This window comes from Zonotrichia albicollis, chromosome 6 (assembly GCF_047830755.1).
Source record: "Zonotrichia albicollis isolate bZonAlb1 chromosome 6, bZonAlb1.hap1, whole genome shotgun sequence".
NCBI classification, from domain to species: domain Eukaryota; kingdom Metazoa; phylum Chordata; class Aves; order Passeriformes; family Passerellidae; genus Zonotrichia; species Zonotrichia albicollis.
The window spans coordinates 2629128-2647318 of NC_133824.1; the positions used below are offsets into that span (position 1 = coordinate 2629128).

General features: G+C 41.9%; 1 long non-coding RNA gene across 1 annotated transcript; it reads right to left on the minus strand.

Annotated features, from left to right (window-relative positions):
• Positions 1–4116: 4116 nt before the first annotated feature.
• On the minus strand, positions 4117–16452 carry LOC141729247 (uncharacterized). The gene is made up of 5 exons (XR_012580631.1): positions 16257–16452; positions 14659–14793; positions 13840–14224; positions 5024–5130; positions 4117–4221 (listed from the first exon to the last, which is right to left on the minus strand). It is a non-coding gene; the product is annotated as an uncharacterized LOC141729247 (long non-coding RNA).
• Between the last annotated feature and the right edge of the window lie 1739 nt (positions 16453–18191).

Consider the following 18191-nt stretch of genomic DNA (forward strand, 5'->3'; position numbering starts at 1 on the left):
ATCAAAGAGGTTTGGAAGACAACTTAACCTAAATTTGTATAATGTGTTCTGTACCTTTACATTGCTTTATCAAGATTTTCATCTTACCCTTAATATTTTGTATGCAACCCTTTAAACTTTGGCTTAGTACTCGAGAGCAGTGGGAACTGAGACATCACTGTCTATTTTAATTTAGGCAGTAGCTCTGAAAGCAATGAAGGCATTTACAGCAGAGATCAAGAGTAATGAGAAGGGTCAGAAGGTAGGGAACATACCATGATTACTTTTAGCATATATGCTCAAACCTGAAAAGTCCTGAATTCCTCCTTATGCACTGTATAAACTTGGCTCAACCTCAGATCAGAAAGGGCACAGGGCACCACCCCTTCACTTGGACTTTGCCCTAAATTATCTTATCATCCCCATCAGCCTAATTACGTCAGCTCTCCCTCTGCATTTCAAAAGCCCTCTCTCAAAAGAGTGAAGTTACTTTCCTGTAACAGAAATACAATGGGGAAAATGATAGCCCTGTTTGTAATATTTTCAATCTATCCACTCCTTTTCTCCCTAGTGCAAGCATCATAAAGGAATAATATAAATGTGCACATGCAGAGAACAGAATTGTCATTTCAATATCCAGCCTAGCTCTATATTTTCAGTTTTTAAGAAAAGAGAAAAAAGGCAATGCTTTAGAGGCCAGTACAAAGAAAAGGATTGTAAAGACTTATTGCTTCAAACAACTTATGACAGCAAACTTTATTATAAATACCCTGCTATTCCTTCAAAGGGAAGAGAGAAAAAGAAGCTTGTTCCCCTCTAAAAAAGTAAGAATATTTGCAAAGACATTGTGCAAAGGATGAGTTTTAGGGGCTGTCATTTTAAAAAAGGGTGGTTTTGGCTTTTATCTGAGTGACGCTGGTGGCAAGACTTCTGTGATTTTGGCAGTACTCAAATTAGGCCAGAGGCAAGGGCTTTGCAAAATGTCACCTGAAGGATTGTTCAGTTTGCTGACTTTGAGAAGTATGGAAATCTTGCTGAAGGCAGCTCACTTCAAGGCAGATGAAACTCTCATTTGCCAGGGATGCTGAGCAATACCAGCAAAGCTGGGCAGTTTGCAGTACAGGTGCCTGCATGCAAGATAAAGAGCTGATCAGGTCACTGTTGGTTGGGCTATTGAAGGGCACAGATACTGAGCAGTGTGTGAACCAAGAAAACTTTAATTCCCTCTTCAAAGAGCAAGAGAAGTTGTTTCTTGTCTGGATAAAGACTGTCTCTCAGAAGTGAAATGCATTCAGTCCAAATTCAGGATCCAAGCTCTATAAAAGTCTGCTCTCTAAGCAGAAGCCAAGCTTGAACTATGGGAGGAATCTCACACAAGTACCTGAAATTAAAATTCTTGCTTAAAACTAGGTCTCTTCCAAACCACCTGGGCAAGGAAAGTTTTAATGTCCAAGTCCAAGAGAATGAGCAGCATCCTGAGACCTCCACTCTCCTTGGCCTCACCAGAGATGCCAAGCCATTCTTCAGGGTCTCAGCAGCATTTTCTTGGGGCTGAATTCCTGGTTCCTGTGAATATTCTGTTGGTCTCTCCAGACACTTGGTCTGAGATTGGTCCAAGACCTGGTTACCTGGCTAGATTTGTGCCTATCATGATTCACCAGGCACTATCCCTTTCCATTCTGTAAGGCATGTTACATTGCTCACAATTTATTATTAAATGTGATTCTGAAACTGCAGGGTTTTTGTTAGAGGATTGCTTACTATATTCCAATTACCATAAAATACACAGTCCCCTTACTAGATTTCCACAGTTGCAGCTTACTGAATAATTTCAGTTAATGTGCTTCATTTGCTTCAGAATTATTTTATGATCCAGTTGAATGTTTTAATGATATTATGAAGTCTTTGTGACAATCCAAAGAGCTGGCCACAGAAAGAATTGAACAAGACCATGCTCAGTGTGTAAAGAAAATAATTGTTTAAGGAATGAGTTCACACGCAGTGATGAGCACTGAAAATTGAAGTGAGTGGATGGAGTTACCATGTTATTTTCAGTAGGATTATTCTGGTTTATATGTGCTGAGGAATTTCACTGAAACAACTTAATAAATGTAATCAATGGCGCTGCATGAGAATGGAGGTAGTGAAAACCTATTGCTTCCACTACTGCTCAGTCCTTTCACAGTCTCTTGTGGTAAGGTTTGTTTTAGAAGGTTCCAAACTCTGGAGAGAGGAGGAATGTCAGATTCCCATCAGTAAATCAGCACAGCTCTGCTAAAGTCGACAGAGGCTGCACCAGCTGAAAACCTGACCAGTTATGTTAAGCATGTCTGATGGCTTTAATATCCCTCATCTTGAAGTGAGGTTTATGGCCACTTTGTGATATAAAGGATAAATGGAAGTTTTCTCAGCTGCATGCTATGAATCTCACACAATGACAGTGCTGTTGAGCTGCACTGTTGTCTTTTAGTGCATACATAAGGCAGGGGATTGCTGTAAGTAATTTATTTTGGAAGGCTGGCAACCCTAATGGGGCACGCTTGATAGTCTTCAAAGGTTCTGATTAGGCACAGTACCCAGAGATGTTCTTTCAACTTGAATCTCCAAAGAAAAAGAATTTTTAACAAATCACTTTCCTCACAGCTACATCAATTTGGTTTCTTTGAAACTCAGTAGTAAGATGTATCAAAGGAACAGATTGTTTGCCCAAAGCCTATCAAAAAATGCTTTTTGCCTGAACTCAATATACCTAATCTATTTTCACAACTCATTTAGAAATGATCCTGTAAGGGCTATTATTGCTAGAAGGGTTTGTGAAGCCCCAAGAAATCAGCAAGGTGCCTCTGTGAGGCTGAGATGATATGAGTATGTCTTGGACAGCTCTTCCACAAGGACCCAGGGGGAGGGAGGCTCTGGAGAGGGGAGCCCTGGCTGCTCCTGCTGGCAGGGACAGAGTGGTGGAGATCCTGCTGGAGCTGATCTGCTTTTCCGTGATGCCATTGACTTTCTGTCAACCATAACATCACCTCTCCCTCACCCCCCACAATAATCCAGAAATTCACAGTTACCCAGCACTTCACCTGAGCAAATAAAAGCACTGAGGTGGCTTCTTGTCTGGTTTCACAGCATGGACAAAGCATTAGAGGGCATTATCTGTACCAGATCGAAATAAGGGGGGACCTTTCTGCTGTTAAATCTGTCATTAATCTCCCCAATACTTCCCACTCCCAGAGAGCCAAATCAGGAGAGATGACAGCTGGAAATAGCTTTAAAAGGATATTATCACATTGATTTACAAAAGAGAGAGCTTTTAGCAAGAATATTGTCCTTTCTATGTGCTCAGGATCCATCTTTAATGTTTATTCATTTGGCTGCTTCACGGGGGAATGCAAATCAGAGAAATGCAGGAGCTCCACAGGAGTGTGCAAAATGAACACCACACAGCATTCCAGGCCTCATCCCCTCCTAGCCCAGCTTCTGAGGCACAGAGCTTTGTGTGCTGAGGATATTGGGAAGAAAAAGCAGCATAGCAGGATTATAATGGCCCCTTTTCAGGGAGAAGATGGAATTCATGTGATTTCCTGGGATTTGTGGTTGAGCCACTGCTGGCCATGTGTTTGTTTGTGAGAGAATCTGCAAAATAATTTATTTATAGTCACTTTGAGGAGCTTCTGCAAGGCAATGCCCCTGACCTTTGTTTTTGAGCCATTGATACTTGTAGGGGGAAATCTGTGAACCTTCAAAGCTCTAGTCTATTGTTAGAGGTGTCTTAAACTTTCTTTGATAAATAAAGTGGAGAAGCAGCTTTAGGAAAGAGCCAAGATTAAGCATTTAAAGGTTGGGAAATTAGTTATGTAGAACTTCCTTGGGCAAGTGTTCATCTAGAAAGAGCTGGAAATTGCACCACAACAGGGAAATTCTTCTCTCTCAGCATCAGCTGCCTCAAAATGATACTTTGGTCAGTGGAAGGAGATCAGCACCACAGGGGGTTTGCTCCCATCTCAGTTGGTTGGTGAGGCAGGTTGGATTTATCATCCTCTCAAGGCAGACCAGCCCAGGGGAGGCAAGTCCCTCCCAAAATGAAGGCTCCAAAGGCAGTCCCTTGGCACTGCCTTTCACAGGTATGTGCACTTACCAGAGTGCAAAGAAGATTCATTGTTTTGTCAGCCTCCACTGCTATTAACTTCCATCTGTCAGTTGAGGTTGCAGAAAAACGGAACAAGTTCCAAAACCAGATATTACCTGCAAAATGATGAAGCCTTTGGCTATTAAACCAAGCATAGCTGGCTAGCAGTAGTTGTATGGTCAAGTAAATAGGTAATTGTTATGCATTAGACTATTTGGCCATTTATTGTATTTTTAACACACTGACACAAAAGATTTAAACCAATTTATCAGAGCAAATAGGGAAATTATATTTTCAAGAGGAATTTTAAGGAATGAGAAAAAGGCTCTGTTTTGTCCAAAAAGAGCTACATGCAACCTGTGGTGGATGATTTATCCTTACTTTGTGCCAGTTGAGGACTGTGACGGTGTTCACAGGGGTTCTTGGATTGGGGAAGAGACGAGGATCTGACTCCATGTTTCAGAAGGCTTGATTTATTATTTTATTATATATATTAAATGAAAATTATAATAAAAGAATAGAAGAAAGGATTTCATCAGAAGGCAAGCTAAGAATAGAATAGGAAAGAATGAATGACAAAGGCTCTGTCTCAGACTCTCTGTCCAAGCCAGCTGGGCTGTGATTGGCCATTAATTACAAACATCCAACATGAGACCAATCGCAGATGCACCTGTTGCATCCACAGCAGCAGATAATCATTGTTTACATTTTGCTCCTGAGGCCTCTCAGCTTCTCAGGAGGGAAAATCCTAAGGAAAGGATTTTTCATAAAAGATGTCTGCCACAGAGGACACAGAGCAAAGAACCTCCAAGCGCCAAATGTTCCTCCCCACTCTCCCTGCTTGGACCCACAAGCAAGGGGTGATTGAGGTGGTGTCTGCCCCTGCCAGTTTTGTGTTTGTTGGGCATTTCCTCTTACCCAAGGGATCTTCTGCTCTGAGTTTGTGGATGCAATTTGTTCCAGTCCATGTACTTGAGTGGCAGATCTGGGCTAAAAACCAAGGTCAAAGCCTATGGTGGTTTTACCTAGGGGTAAAAAAAAAAAAAAAACAGAAATGCATTTTTTGTTACAAGGTCAAAAGACTGTTTAAGGTATTGAAACAAACCACAGGCACAAATAATCCATAAAGTCAAATCTGGTCAGTGGGAGGCCTTGGGTACCAAAATACTGATGTTGGTTCCAGGTTAATTCAGTGTTTTCATCACTCAAGTGAAATAAGGAAGTAGAGGATGTGTTAATTAAACTTGCAATTGGACACTTCACTAGGAGGTGTCAGAAATACCAAAGAGGACCAAAATAAAAGGGCTTGAAGAAGCTTAAGAGGGATGAAACAGGATTTAGCTAAGAAAAAAGCATGTGCTGATGGCTGAAAGAAAAAGTAATAAAATCTAAAAGGAATGACGCCAAAATAGTTGTATTATTATGGTGCTAGAGAGCTCTGCAGCTCCAATCTCAGAGTGTAGCTTAGATCAAGTGGAAAATTGCCATTTGAGAGAGCTAATTGAGTTGGGCTCTACATACAAAAGGTTTTACCTTAATTTCATAAATTAGAGAAGAATCTATTTCAAAATGAGCAAAAGCATATCTTGGATGCCAGCTTCCTTTTTAAAGGCAAACTGGTTTAAAAATGAGATTTATATTAGTAGAATTACTCTAAAATATGAGCATGTGAGGGCTCTTTTCAAATTACCTGATGGCTAAAATGCTGCCTTACATGGCTGAAGACTTTTCTTTATTCCCTTACCTGTCACTGAACTTTTAAGGAGGGGACACACTGCAGAACAGTGGAGTTTCTCAGCCTTTTATGCTTTAAATACCACAAAAACTCATTTTAAAAATATCAATTTCTTAAAAAATGCTGACAGTGGGGCCGCCAATGCCACCATATTATTTAACTTGCTTTTGCTCATGTCTTTGCTGGAGATTCTTTGTGTGACCTAAACCATTCATTTTTACAAATTCTAAACTGCATGGAAACTAATATGTGAATTGCAAAATTCCATCAAAAAGGTATTGTGGTTTTACAACACTGTAAAATTTCTGAAACAGCTCATGGCAACTTAAAAACTTTTATGAAGCTTCCATATGCAGAGAGGATTGTGTTTATGAAGCGTGCAAGTGTATGGGAAATTCTTTAGGAAGCCCACAGATTGTGGAATGATGTTATTCTTATTTTTTAAAAGAAACACACAAACAAACAAACAAACAAAAAAAAAGAAAACAAACCCCCCCACACAAAAGCAACTATCCATCTTTTAATTCAGGATTTGCTTATATTTGTGTATGAAGAGCATCCTCCCAGTAACAACTTCCTTCACTCTGCTTTGAAGAGGCAAGCAAATATTTCACAAAGACTATTTTTCTTGAAGAAATATTTTGCCTAAAAAGAATGGAATCCAAAGTCACAGAGTTATTTTCTAAGGATTTCCCATTCAAATGCTGAGCATTATGGTAATGCTCAGCCAGCCTCAAGCTCTTCTATTAAACAGAAAATCTCTTTAGGTTCAGTTGCCACTCAATAAGTGTTGGGTTTAACCCAATATCAAAGTTAATATACATTACAGTTATGGCTTTTTGCACTCCTTCAAGGGCACAAAGGGAAATGTGGATGTTCTGAGGGGTTGGTGGCCTAACAAGGTGTCAGAGGGTGAACATGCAGACTCTGCATCATCAAGACCATCAGCAAACAGTATTTCATCTCCTCTTCTGATGTAATCTGCACCTGATGGGTGCTGCACTCCCTCTTTCCAACCTCAGGCAGGCCACAAGGGCAATGTCCTCTATTCTGATGTCCCACAGGAGTCAAGTCACAAATATCTGAATATATTTGCATACATTTGTATGGGTTGATATGTTTTGTTTTCACTTTCATGATGAATGGCTTCTGCACTATGGATCTTTCAGCAATAAGAGCTTTCCTTCTGAAATTTCTCCAAGCAACAAGTTTCCTGTCTGGATCCATGCAGTTTTAGGAACTGTGAATGGCAGTGCAGTTACTCAGAGTGGAGTCAACTTTCTAGTTTGATTTTTTTTAAAAAAAGCAAACACAAAGCTTTGTGTTTCCAAGACAATCCCAGTCATTTCTTTTCACTCTCTTTGTAATAATTCTGCACCACTTTGCAGAGCAGACATGGAAGCCTCTCATGTAAGGTGAATCTTTCTAATCTTGCATTCTCCATACAACTATGAACCCAAGCCCTTCAAGGGTTGAGGGCAAATCAATTACTTCAGCTCTACAAGTAAAAATCCAGAGAAACTATTTAGCAGCTTCATTGCTACATTTATAAAGTTGCTCTGAGGTAAAGTTTTGTAATCTGTTTTTACACTTGACAATTTTTTTAATGATTATATTGCCAGGATGGGTGTACTGTAAGGTGTCATTAAACTCCTACCAGATTTCCTGTTTGAAAACTGCCTTGTTAGGTCTATCTAACTCACTGCACATTTAACTATTAACAGGACACAATCAGCATTTTGATGTACGGAGTGGAGAAGAGAGATAGAAAACAAATCGTCTGAAAACAGATAGAAAACATTGCATCTTGTGATTCAACAGTGTTCTCCTCCTTTTGTCCTGATGGTCACTGAGTTCTTCTGCATGGTTAATGTGAAATGGGTGTGAGTTGTGCCTGCACGTCACACACATGCACATGCAATGGCTTAGACACAGCCACCAGGGGCACTGAATAAAGCAAGTAATTCACATTCTGAGGCTGGTCTTGCTGGTTTTTATCACAGTTTTCATATCAGCACTGCGAGCTTCAGCCCACTTGTAAGACTCTCATTAATCTTAATTCATCCTCCATCTACCCTAAAATGTGCCTTGAAGTAATTTTTTCCCCAGCCCTTTTAAACCATGCTCAATCTCCCAGGCTAAAGACAAATTTATCAACCTTGTGCAGCAAAGTCCAGTGCCCAGAAATACTTCAGCCTTTTGAGAAAATCTCTTTGGGCCTTCAAATGGCTTCTTTTTCAGGCTTGTGTTTCCAGCATTCTCCCCAAAACCCAGCATTGTTTTGTTAATTACCAGCATTGCCACCACTGCAATGTAAATCTCCAGACATGAGGGCTAAGTACAATTGCTTCAGAAAAGATGACTTTTCTTTGCACAGACTATGTCACTTCCTCATTCACCACCCTCAAGTGATCACAACTGAATTACTCCTCACCAGTGCCACTCATTTTTCAGGCCTCTTGCTAATTCATGGGGGCTTGTTAAAATGCTGCAAGCAAAGGTGCCCTTCTGATCTTTCCAAACATTCACTAAATGGCTTGAATTTATTCATTGGACTGAGCTCATCCTGGACCATGTCTCTTTTTTGTGTCTGTCTCATTGACTTTTAAATTTCCATTAAGGCTGCAGTGTCTTTTTGTTTGAAGCCAGATCTGTTGAGGAAAGTTACTGCTTTGAAGGGAAAGGGGTGGGAAAAATCTACACTAAATTGCCACGGCAGAAACAAAACATGACAAACAAGCAATTAGCTTTGCACAGTTCCATCAGCATCTTGGACTAGCAGGAGCTTGAATTTGGTCATAGAAGCATTTGGGGAGCAGCTGGTTCCCCTTGAAAGCAAAGGGGATGATTCTAGAGACAGGGTTCCAATAGCAAGACCTGCCACTTTAACTTGACCTGCGTTTTAAATTGAAGCCAAAGAGCATTTTCAGATGAATGACAAAAATAAACCCACAGCTCATGATGATGTGTCACAAAGTTCCCACCTGAAACACCTGATTAGTTCAGCCTTCCAAGCCTTCTTGCATTCCTGCTTCTCATAGATTGAATTTCAGAGCCATGAGACTGAAGGGAGTCAGAGGAGGAAATGAAGAGGTCTCACAAGTCAATGGGGGTTAGGGCAAATGCCAGCTGATGGGAGGACTGACATAAAACCTGCCTCCACCATCATGGAGATGAGACTTTCAAAGCCAGTGACATAAAGCAAACAGTAACAGGAACAAGCTCCTCCTTTCCCTGACCTTGTCACACTCCCCTCCTGTCATGGTGAAGTTGGGAGTTATAATGTTCAATCATCCATCCCAGAAATACAAGCAACAGAGAAAATCCAGATGATCCACTGGGAAAGAAAGTTTTCTCATCTGCAGTGTTTTTCTGACATGCTTTCCTCATCTTGTGGTGCTGCTTGGAAACTATGAACACCTGCCTGGCAATCAAGGGCCATAAGCAACAAGGGCAGCAGGCAGAAAACAGCATCTGAGCCCCCGCCCAATATTATTATTATTTTTTTTAATAGCCGATGTTTTGGGCACTTTGCTGCTCTTTCAAAGTAATACAAAATTAAACAAATGCCCATTCTCAGCAGCTTTTGTTGGCTGGGCTTTTCATGGCTAAGGGAAGAATATTTATAGCAAGTACTTTTATGTTATAGTGTCAGCCAAAAGCCTTATGTGTCTGACAAATATTTCTAATTAAGCATGCCAGTTAAAATTGGGTTTTCAGGATCTAATTTGTGAGCTGAACCAAAATTGCTGGGTTGTGAGCATTGAAAGCCTCCTTAAATCCCACCCCAGCATCCCTGGACTGAGATGTGTCAGGGTGTGCTGTGCTGTGGTACCCAGCCCCTCCAGACCATCTCAGTGATGCACTGCAGAGCCATTTCCAGGGATCCTCTGGCATCTGCCCTTCAGAAAGCAGATCCACCTGGCTTTGAGCAGGGTCCCACTCCTCCTAGGCACACTGAGCACTGTTAGAGATGAAAGGATCATAGCAATGTCCCTATGAAAAAGGGAGTAGCTTCTTTTACCACTGTGTTAGATACAAGCCCCAGCTGGGAACAGAGGAGTAAAGTTGTGTATACAAATAAACTGTGGTGTATTTGGTTTTGGAAAACTTGTCTTTGTTGAGCACACAGAATTCTGGTCCTAAATGAAGTGGGGAACTGGCAAGCTCTGAAAACCTGGTGTCAAAATTTCTCTCCAAATTAAAAGTTTCAAAGCCTCTTGCCTTTTTTAAAAAAGAGTAAGGTCTGATAGCACCAACTCCAGAGCACTGAAACTTGACTAAACACCAAACCTTTCTCAGGAATGGCACTGACTTTGAAACAATCTAATAATTAAACCAGTGACATTTCCAGTGTGAGAAGTCAGAGTGATTTTCCATTTTCGAATGTGTCCCTCTTTAATTCAATATTTATTTAGGTGACATTCCTCTGAGTTAAACAAGAGGATTCTTTTAGGATCCTTTCTCTTCTCCAGGGTAAAAAAGTCAAGACCTGCTCTAACCTCTTTGAACATTCATGCAGTGTTTATAATATGCAAACACACCCTTATTCCATTATTTGGCACTAACAATGTTTCTACAGCTCATTATTTCCTGCATGAAATAATGCTTAATTAGTGCTGAATTACAAGGGAATTGCTGTGGAACTACATAAGCCATCCTTGCAAATCCTCTAATTAATTCAATGTGATTGCTGCTCTTGCATTGAATTCTAAATGGATTCATAATGATTAGAAACCTGAGGCATACCTGCCTCTTATTGATCAGTGTGTGACAACAGGATTTCTTTATAGAGAGATCATGTGGCCAGTATATTGATGGCAGTATCTGAAGATTTTTAGTGCCTCTTGGGAGAAAGCTGGTGGATGTGGCATTTAAATCCAAGGCTACAGTGATAAATGAATCAAATCTCATCAGTTTTCCCCAGTCCTTCTGGGGGTTGCAAAGTTACTAACCCTGCTGAGTGCACAAATAAATTGAATTTAGGTTTTGGTGCTGAAGACTATAAATTCAGGTGATCCTGAATTTAATCAGAGAGACACAACACCTGGGTTCTCAGCTCAGGTACAGTGCATGTGTTTACAGGGCTGTATTTCCATGAGTGTCATCCATCTGCCATAGAAAGTTTCCCCCTGGTTTTGCTGGATATTGGGCAAGATCCTGCATTCACAAAGTTGTTCTGTAAACATGACTTCATCCCTGAGATGGGAACAACTCTGCATTTCCCCACTGCCACCCTAAACTGGAATGTGGGCAACAGGGGTGCCTCAATCCCCCACCATTCAGCCCCAGCTCCCACCCCTGCACCAGGGAGTTCTACAAGCCTGGGGATGCCTGGAGAAGCAGCACCAATCCCACAGTTTGGACATCTGCCTTCAGTGTAAACTGGGAAGGAATTTGGACTGCTGTTTCAATATTCCCATTCCTTATTTGTCCAGTTGTGTTTATGATCTTGGGGGAAGCATGTTGAGACTCAGCTCTGCCTTCTTTCACTTGCAGGTTATTAGCTTCCCCTTTCTAAAATTCTTGTTATCACAGTCTCCCATGCATTGAATCCTGCACCCCTGGAAGGCAATGCCAAAACCACTGATTTCAGTAGGAGCACTTTCAGGCACATTTGGTGGGTTATTTTATTTTTACTTTTTTTTTAGCCTGTCTTGTAACAGATCCTCCCAGTTTGTAGTATCTTTCAGACTCTGACATTTGGAACAGGTTAGGCTGACACAAACATTTCACTTTTATACCCCCTGTGCAAGATTTATTCCCACAGACTTATATTGGTCACTGTTCAAATTAGCAGTGGTTCCAGGCAGTCTGCTTCCTTGGGCTATGCTGGCATAAATCTACTGACTTTGGGGGAGTTACTTTTGATTTTCACTGATAAATACAAGAAAGAACTCAGCACTCTCCACCTAAAAGGCTTAGATTAGATTCCTCCTGGCCCCATTAATATTGCCACTGGTATTCTGTCTGTATTTCTTTCTCTATGTACGTCAGTAAGTGCTTTCTCCTCACCTTTAAAATTCCTGTAACTATTAAGATAACTGAAACTCCTTTCCTTAAAGAGTGCCTAACTGATCTCACAGTCTGAGATACACTTAAATACACCTTGGCAAAAACTCTCTGTTCCTGAACTACATTAAATGCTGGAGTTATTGAGTCTCATTCTGGGTCATTGAGTCTCATTCTTCACAATCCCAGCAAAACATGTAAGGGATGCTTAGTCCAGATTGGCCTCAGAACATCCCCTCCCAACAGATCCCAAACTGAGAGAAGGTTCTCTATTTAAAAATGATCACAGGATCATTAATGACCCAGTTATTTGCACAAAGTAAAATCTACCTGAATTATTATAAACATCAGAGGACACAGGGAGACACATATTGTGCTTACAAGGCACTGTACTTCAGTGGAGCAGTGCTGCAGGAATTGGACCCATGGATATTTAGCACACCAGTGTGTGCTGCTGTGGTGACAGCCTCAGAGGCAGTGCATGGCTGCCTGCCATCCATCACAGGGACAGGGGGCAAGAATGGGGACCAAGTTCCGACCCCTCCTCTGTCACCCTAGCACAAGGAATTTGCAATAGGATCTCAAGCAAAGAAAACTCCCCCACACCTCCTGGCTGTAAAGTTGGAACTGGGCCTTGAATTTCAGTGCTGTAGGACTATCTGTGTTTATAATCCACGCTCCCAGCTCTGGGCTGTGTTTGCACAGGTTGGCCTTGGCAAGATGCAGATGGCAATCTCCCTGGCTTCAGATGGGAACTTGCATCTGACATGCAATTGTGAGAACCAGCAGCTGGGTGTAGAATCCCTTCCATTCACTTGAACCAGGCTGAGATGCAAACATGTGCTGGGTGTCCCCACAGGCAAAGTTTGAGGCAATCACACTCCCATGTAACTTCTGGAGGATTTGATCTGTTCCTCAGCCTCATTAAAAATGTTTGCTTCAGACATGTTCTGGTTTGCACTGAGTATTTGGTACTTTAATAACCTGGTGGAATATCCTTCCCACAAGATACTCCCCTCTCCTTCCAAGAGATGTAATCTGAGGCTGAGACCAGGAAGCATTTGCCCCTCCTGAGCACCCTGCTGCTCAGTCCACATGCCCAGCAGCACCAGACACGTCCTGTAACCAGGCACATCTCAGAGATAAGCTCTGAAGACATCAGGAACTCTGCAGCATTTCACACAGAGCACTGCCACTCTCTTGCTCTGCTGCAGATGCTGCTGCCCCCTCCTTGGCAGCACTGAGTGTTTGACCCTTCCCAAATGGCTCTGAACGTTTGACCCTCCCATGAGAGGTGGAAAAGGTTGAAAATTTGAGTCCAATCCCTCACTGTGCCTTGAGAGGTGGGAAAGGTTGAAAATTCCAGTCTAATCCCTCACTGTGCCACTGAGTCTCAGCAATGGCAGGCAGTGACTTTAAGTGGCATGCATGCAAAATATTCAGCCACATTAACCAGTCAGGCAAGGCAGCAGAGACATTTCCTGAGGTGGGAAATATATTGAAATGCTAATAGACCCCGGCAGGTATTGTGTGTCCTTTGGGGAAAGATACCTAGGAGGAACTTCTTAATTGTATGTTCACCAGCTCCTTTCAACAGATCAAAAGAGAGTACTGATATGGGCAAATAAACTTTGATATCTGCCTTTCACTATTGGGACTAATTGGAAGGAAATTCCCTGGCCTGTGGACCAAGGCTTAATTTAAAAACATTGGAAATGTTAATTGAATAAGGGGGCAAGGTTGATTAGAAGCATGACCTCATGTCTAAAATGTTAATGAGGGCTCTTGACATGTGAACAACAAAAGGTCATGATAGTATAAACAATGAGATGAGAGAGAACCACCAGCCAGAGCCTGACAGTGACATATTAGTCTGGTGTGAGAAAGAGCTTTGGGCAGAGAGGAAATGCCAGCTTCAGAGTTGAGATAGATTCAACACAATCTAAAACACAAAACCCATATTCTATACTCATGGGCTGCCACTCACCTTTATTAGTTTCAGGGCTACAATTCAGGCAGAGTTTTGGCCTCAGTGCTGAGTTTTCTCTTCATCAAGGACCACTGGGTCCTTTCTTGTGCAAACTTGGACCTGATTTACTGGGCAATGTGCAGATCAGAGAAGATTAGCCCATGATGAGGAGTTAGGGAGGTTGGCAGATAACCCTTGGATAACTGTCTGGAAGGGGTTTGCAGAGGTATGGCCTCTTTTCCTACTAAGAAAAGGTCATTCCTTTGCCTTCAGCAAGGAGAGTCACATCATTAGGTCAATAGCTGGATTTCTGCTCCTGGGAGAGCAAGACTTGAGGGTATATCTCATCTCCTTGACAGGTTGAAGTTTGTGTCTTGTACACCAACATGCAGCTGGAGAAAATCTGAAAGAAGATAAAACAGAGAATCACAGAATCATGGAATATCCTGAGTTAGAAGGAACCCACAAGGATCATCAAATCCAACTCTTAGTCCTGCACAGGACATTCCAAATACTCACTTCATTTTTGGAGATAATTTTCTGCATAGAACTTCTTTGCAAAGTGGTGAATTTGTATCTTTTTAGATTTCACGTTGTCTCTCCTTAGGTATTTCTGTTAAACTATTTAGCGAACATGTTTACAATAGATAAAAAAAAGGTCATGTGGGAATATGGTTTTGGGGTTTTTGGCTCAAAAAATGGTTCCAAGACCAGGCAAAAGCTGTATCCTAAATGTCAAGATTTGCTGTAATTTCTTTTTCTTTATTTTTTATTGTTGAGACATGTATGAATAACCGTAGAAACTCAAACAGGATCAAAGAGGAGAAAAGGACATACCTTATATCTCAGCATTATTCCACCTGGAGAGTTTGTCTGTGAGGTGACAAGTTTATATGAATCCAATACCCCTGGATTTTCCAGTCTCATTTTCAGTGCTGAAGGAGCAATCCAGTGTTGTGAGAGGAAGGTTCACTAAGTGGAGAGATGATATATGGACGTGCTTTGAGAATTTGTGTTTGGTTAGTAATTTCCCACACAGATTATGTTTGCAAACTGCTGAACCTCTATTGGGTATATATTCCCTCTGGACTTTCACTCTGCCTCTCTTCTGAAGTCTCTCTTATTATATTCTCAATCCTGTTTGCAGTCTTCAGATTCTATTTACAAATTCTGCCAACCTCCTTCCTCCTTTATTCCCAAACCCTATTAATAACTGACCTAGAGTGCATTTAAGTCTCATTTTTTTCCTTTATACACACCTTACCATCATGGTTTTTCAATCTGGTCGCTATGCAAGAAAGTTTTCTTATCTGCCTTGCTTTTCTTTATGCAGTCAATCAAACTACTTCCCCTGATAATTCTGGTTTACTGTTGCATTCAGTTAAGATTATTTGTTTGTTTGTTTGTTTGTCTCTATTCCAATGATCCATAGTCCTGCATTGCCAACACCTCTCCTATTTCTTGCCAGGTTGCTGTGTATATAGAATTAATTTCACAAAATACACTGCCTGCCCCCGATTCTTTTTCAAAAAGCAAAAAGAGAGAGGAAGGAGTGAGGAAAACTAGAAGGAACTTGATTAAATGTGACATCAGATACACTTAGAGTAATCAGCCTTTACAGCTTAGTACAACTGTCCTCTTTCTTTCTTAGCTCCCTTAGAATAGGATATGTCATTGGGGCATATTATTTTAATAGGGAAAAAAAAAGAAAAAGTATTCTGCTTTTGTAAACCCTATGGAATCCCAGAGAACTCAACAGTTTCCCAGTGCAGAACACCCTGTGTTGTGGTGTGTTGCAATATCCTGTTTTACCTTCTCCCTTCCCCCTCGCCCCTCGCTGAGTGTGCCCTGTCAATCAGGCTAACATACCAGCAAGGCGTCGTGTGATAGGTGACCCTAGTACCTGGAGACCCTGCCCCTTCACCTGGTTGGTGACTCACCTGTCCCCTCCCCTTCCCCTGTCCTGAGCTTAAAATGTGAATGAGACCATGTGGCGCCATTCTGTTATCAGCAGTAGCCCAGTGCAGACATGTCTGTGCTCATGGAATAAACATCTGGCTACCTTCTAGCAGAATCCGCTCCCTTCTTCTCTTCACCATCGCCAGAAGCTCTCCCCTGAGGAGAACGGAGTCCTGTCTTGTGCCCCGCTGCACTCTGCCGCCAGCCAAGGTATCTTTGAGGTATAACACCGCAGAGCTGCCTGTGGCCCAGCAGCGAAGGTCAGAACTGGCCTAGGCACCATCTAACTGGTTATATTGGGATACATATTCCAATAACCCTGAAGGACAGTGTTGTTTAGGGAGGCTCCATGACTCATTTTCAAGCTGGACCCATGCTGGTTTATATTGGTCCCCAAAGCTACAGCAGGCAGCCTAAGTGGGGTCACATCTGAGCCCTTAAAGGTGTGTACTGTCAGCAGGAAATCTGTCACTCACATGTCAGCACTGAGGCAGCCAGGAAATGCTCTCCCAACATGGATGTCCCACTCACACAAGTGCCCAGCAGTCCCCCATGTGAATTTGGATAATCTGGGAAAATGGAAGTAATGAGCAAAACAGAGCAGAATGAGCAGTGACATAAAACAATTAGCACTGTCAATATCTCTCTGTGCCAGTGTGGTTCCTAATTGAATTGCCATGTCTTAAAAATGTAATTGCTGAGTGTACCTGTAGCATGGATGCATGTTTAAATTATTGCACTCAACAAAGGTGTTAGCAGAGAGCTGTTCATGTAGCCACTGGAAACTTCCCTAATATGATGAGATGAGAGCGGAAACAATGCTGTGAAAACAGATATCATGAACCTCTCTCCTCATGGGTCTGGATTCTTTAGGTATGGTATATTTCAGAGGATGCCAAATGCCAGAATTCCTAGTTTATTTTAGAAGACTTGAAGAACATTGGACTCAAGACTTCATGCTTTTTAATAATAATTATAATAAAACAAGCATTTCCAAATGGGAAAAGGCTGTCTTAGAGGAGAGATGATTTGTTTGGACTAAAAGCTAAAAGTAGGCTGGGTTTCCTTGTGGAATGGCATTTTGTTTTTCATCCACCCATTCAATCTCATGCCATACTGCCCTTCTGCAAAAACTAGATACCAAATCTGATACTGGACAGGAAACAACTCCATGATCAGCTGGGTGTGGATGTGGGTGCCCAGTTCTGAGCTGAGCTGAGATGATGGGGCAGCATGACACTGTAACACCCTTGAAAAGAGGAAAGCAGAATCAGGAAAACACATTAATGATCCATTTTCCAAGATGTCAACTCCTACTTTTGTTTCAATGCAGAAATGCCAAGAAATCTGGTCTAGACAGTTCCAGATTTCCAGACAGTGTTTTCCTTTCAAACTCATGATGGCAGCTGTGACTGTGACATCTTGCTGATGATAATCATTGACAACTGCCAGTTTCATTTAGGAGATTTTTCTGCTCAGGACCCCTCAATGCTTCAGCTATATTAGTCAGCCACAGGTGGAGGTGGAGTTGCCCTCCTTAACATGTCCCAAACCCAACAGCAGTGCTACCTGAACCCCACCAAGCTGCCTCCCCTCTCCTCCTCCTTTGCCCCTGTAAATCTGAACTACCACTGGGGAAATAACCATGCTGAGCTCTCTTTTCAGCTGCTGAAATAGCTCAGTCACCACCAAACCCTTCACACAGTGGGGAGGACCCTCTTGGCACATCAGCCCTGCAACCCCCAGAGGACTTTGAGAGGATCCCATTTGCACAGGCTCTCCTTCCAGTGGGAAGGATGCTGCTGATGTTCGTCAGCAATGTTGCTGATGTTATCATCTCCTTCCTCCCTTCAGCACTTCCAAACAATCTGGTCTTTTTACTCCTTAGCCTGGCCCTGATAATCAGCTGACATTTTTACAAGAAAACTTTCCTGCTGACTGTTGGGGCAAGGTTCTCTCTCTCCAGGGAGAGTGGCATTGGTGAGACGTTTAAAATTAGACAGTAGACTGTTCAATGTACAAATAAGGAGGAATTCTTGTCCCAGCATGGAAATGGGTTAAATGATGGAAAATCTTCTGCCTGTAACTTCTCCAAATCTGCCCAGTGCTCTGTTCCCCTAGACAGTGCATCCTCCCAGATGGTGATCAGGCACAAAGCTGCCAACAGCTGCAAAATGGATTAACCAAGGTCTTAAATTATTTTTGTCTCTCAAGTTGCTCACTGCTTTGTAAAAGACTGACTGACTACACTAAAAGTTAGAGTAATCCAGCCTCTTCCAGAACATTTCATGAGGTAGGAGAATTTGCAAATAACTGCAACCACAAAAAAACCCCAAAACAACAACCCGTTATGGGTTTGGGGAAGTCCCAAATATATTCCTTTTGCCCTCATGATCTGCATCATCTTCACA